This window comes from Otolemur garnettii, unplaced genomic scaffold, assembly GCF_000181295.1.
Source record: "Otolemur garnettii isolate 467f Iridium unplaced genomic scaffold, OtoGar3 scaffold00029, whole genome shotgun sequence".
In the NCBI taxonomy this organism is placed as follows: domain Eukaryota; kingdom Metazoa; phylum Chordata; class Mammalia; order Primates; family Galagidae; genus Otolemur; species Otolemur garnettii.
The window spans coordinates 17,298,825-17,303,029 of record NW_003852424.1 but is presented as its reverse complement, the minus strand read 5'-3'; positions in this window follow the sequence as shown (position 1 = coordinate 17,303,029).

The window sequence follows — 4,205 nt, the reverse complement described above, 5'->3', positions numbered from 1 at the left end:
TGCCACCTTAGGTGTATGTGGCTGGCGCCTTAGCCTGGTAAATGTTTTTTGTTTTTGAGACAGAGCCACCCTGGGTAGTGTGCTTTGGTGTCATGGCTCACAGCAACCTCAGACTCTTGGCTCAAGCAATTCTCTTGCCTCAGCCTCCCAAGTAGCTGGGACTGCAGATGCCCACCACAATGCCCAGCTATTTTTAGAGACAAGGTCTTGCTCTGACTCAGGCTGGTTTCGAGCCTGTGAGCTCAGGCAATCCACCTGCCTTGGCTTCCCAAGTGCTAGAATTACAGGTATGAGCCATCACACCCAGCCTCTGATGGTAAATGTAGGTTTTTTGGGCCAACCTGTGTGTCATCCATTCAACTTTTCCATTGTAGCACGAAGACAGTCTTAGGTAAAATGTAAATGAATGAGTGTACCAATAAAACTTTATTTACAAAACCAAGCAGCTGGCTTGTTTTAGCCCACAGGCTATATATATAACTGGCCGACCCCTGGTATAAGGATTTTGCAACAAATAGATTTATATATAATAAGATATGACTTGACATACATATATGTCTTTATAAGTTAAATTTCTAGAATTAGTAAATGGCATATTCACTTTTAATTTTGAAGAATATTACCAAATTGCCTTACATAGAGAGATTGCCTCAAAGTACACTCCTACCAAGAGAGATGTGTGCCTGTTTTCTTGATTCCTTCACCAGTACTATGTGTTATCAAATAGTTTTTTCTTTGCCCATCTTACAGGTGAAAAGTAGCGTCTCACTGCAATTTTAACTCATTTTTCTTACATGGGAGATCTTCTCACATTTTAAGTCATCTGTTTTCTTGTAATCATTTGTTCATGTCTTTTGCCTACCTTTCTTTTGACTTGGTCTCATTGATTTGAGGTTGCTCTTTTAGATGAAGGATATCAGTCATTTGTCATACACATAACAAATTGAAATGTGTTTCCAGTCTCAATGTATTTTACTGGTAGGAAGCTCAGCTATTGAACATTTAAAATCATTCAGAAGTAAGAAAATGTTCCCTTAATCCACTGTAAAATTAAATGCAGCAGGGGACCAGCCATAAGCCACAGAATCTGGCTCTGGCTAAAGAAGACAAAGAGCACAGAGAGACACAGAACTGGTGCGAAGGGGGTTTAGTGGGGTTGCCCCAGGAGGCTTGGTAGCTGGAAACCTGCAACTTTACCAGAACCTTCTGTCCTGCCCCACTTAGTCAATATTCAAATTATCATGAGACAGTAGTCATTGCTCATATTCCTGTCCCTGACACTTTGGCCAGCAGGAAGGGAAGAGGGATGTTAGGCAGTTACAGAAGGATGGATGTTCTCTAGCAGAGGGCCTCAGGTTTGGGAGGTGGACAGGTTGAGAGGCATTTCTTCCCAGTTAGTAGATGGTCCTCTTGACATTTCTACTGCTGCAAGGGATTCAAGCAGTGAAAGGGCCCTCTGCCTGTTCACAGGTATGATTCCTGTCCTTTTTTTTTTGAGACAAGAGTCTCATTATGTTGCCTTTGGTAGAGTCCTGTGACATCACAGCTCACAGCAACCTCAAACTCTTGGGCTTAAGCAATTCTCTTGCCTCAGTCTCCCAAGTAGCTGGGACTACAGGTGCCCGCCACACCTGGCTATTTTCTTGTTGCAGTTGTCATTGTTTAGTTGGCCCTGGCTAGGCTCAAACCCTCCATGTTCGGTGAAGGTGGCTGGCGCTGTAACCACTGTGCTACGGGCCTGATTCCTTTCCTATTGGAAGTACTCAGTCTTTTCTCTAACTGGCAAGAGTCCATCTGTGTCATTATCAGTTGCAGATATTTTCCTGGCTTGTTATTTGACTTTCAAACTGGTTTATGTTATACTATTATTATTATTTTTTTTTTGGCTAGGGCCAGGGCTGCCACCTCCTGCATATGGGACTGGCGCCCTACCCTTTTGAGCCACAGGCGCCGCCCATGTTATTTATTTATTTATTTTATTGTTGGGGATTCCTTGAGGGTACACAGAACCAGATTACACTGATTGCCTTTGTTAGATGAACCATGCACTAGGACCTTAATTGTCGTCATGTCAGAATTGAGTACATAGGATTCCCCTATTCAGGACCTTACTTGGATTTTACCAGTTTTTCCATGCATTCATTTATGTGAATGTGTGTTTCTATCTCATATTATCAGCTGCATAGATTTCTGTAACCACCACCACAATGGAGATAAAAAAATGGTTCTTCACCACAAAGGAATTCCATTACTCTATTCCTTAATACTTACATCCACCCCCATTTATGGTATCTTAACCATGGAAAAGTCTGTGATACTCATACGATCACATCTCTTCCTTTAGGTCTTCTAGACGTCATGTCATGATTGGAAAGCAGGATCTTTGAAATGACGGTTTGTTTTCTTTCAATCCCTTCAGTGTACTATTTTTGTTTTTATTTTTTCTAAGCAAAAAGGAAAAACAAAAGCAGCCTGGGGCTCAAAGTCTTTCTGGAAGGAAAACACACCGACATAATAAACCTTCCTGTGTTCGGTAGGAGAATATAACAGCTCACAGTTGAAATACCTTATTAGCAGCAGAGCCTGGTCATGGATTGCATACTTCACAGTAACAGGCTAAAGATTGAACACAGTGGTGGGGAAATGGGGACTCCATCTGTGGAACCATGCTGTGTCCAACACCAGAAGAACAGGATGGCACTGTGGTTACCCACCTTATGAAAGCAATTTCTAATCCAGGGAAGCCATCTACAAGGAGAAAGAAATTTCTACAAGGAGGAAGAAATTTCTTAGCATAAGCAGGTATCCCAATTTCAAACAGACTGCTATCTCATGTAGAAAGGCACCCAGCCTGGACTTCTTGCCTGCAGAGGAGTCAGCCTCCTCCAGCTTCCTCCTCACTTCCCTGAGTAAGACTCCTTTACCCTCCACAGCTGGGGGATACAGTGATTTGCTTCCTCAAAGGATGCAAATCCCCGGTTTAGGGATTACCTACAACATATTCTCTGTGAATTCTGTTTTTTTCTAGTCAAGAAAAGGTAGGAATACCAGCTCAATTCTTGACCCTCTACACATGGCTATTGGTGTTTTCTTGAAATTTTAAACAATTTGTGATAAAAACAATGACTTATGTAGTTTTTAGTTGAGTGAGAGCAACAGCTGGTATTTAGAATTCTCACCTCATCTCTTCTATGGTGGGAACTTTATTTATTTATTTATTTATTTTTGAGACAGAGCCTCAAGCTGTCCCCCTGGGTAGAGTGCCATGGCATTACAGCTCACAGCAACCTCCAACTCCTGGGCTCAAGCGAGTCTCCTGCCTCCGCCTCCCAAGTAGCTGGGACCACAGGCGCCCGCCACAACGCCTGGCTATTTTTTGGTTGCAGCCGTCATTGTTTGGCGGGTCCGGGCTGGGGATTCGAACCCGCCACCTTAGGTGTACATGGCTGGCGCCTTAGCCGGTTGAGCTATAGGCGCCGAGCCTATGGTGGGAACTTTAATTGCATTCCCTCATTTAACCCTCCTGACAACCCCTTGAGGTAGTAATGGTTTTCTTTTATTTTATTATTTCTGTTTATTTTATTTATTTATTTATTTTGAGACAGAGCTTCAAGCTGTCGCCCTGGGTAGAGTGCTGTGGCATCACAGTTCACAGCAACCTCCAAGTCCTGGGCCCAGGTGATTCTCCTGCCTCCGCTCCCAAGTAGCTGGGACTACAGGCACCTGCCAAAACGACCAGCTATTTTTTGGTTGCAGCCATCATTGTTGTTTGGCAGGCTCAGGCTGGATTCAAACCTGCCAGCTCAGGTGTATGCAGCTGGTGCCTTAGCCTCTTGAGCCACAACTCAATGGAGCCAACTGTTTGGGTTTTTTTTTAATTTTTTGAGACAGTTTCACTATTTTGCCCTCAGTAAAGTCATGTGATGTCACAGCTCACAGCAACCTCAAACTCTTGGACTTAAGCAATTCTCTTGCCTCAGTCTCCCAAGTAGCTGGGGCTACAGGCGCCCACCACAATGCCCAGCTATTGTCATTGTTGTTTAGCAGGCCCCGGCTGGGTTTGAACCCACCAGCCCCAGTGCATGTGGCAGGCTCCCTAACCACTGAGCTACCGGCACTGAGCCGTCCTCAGTCTGTCTTAAGTGATACCCTGAGAAATCCTGCTGGTTGTTCTGTAGAATGTCCCTCAATTTGGGTCTGTCTTA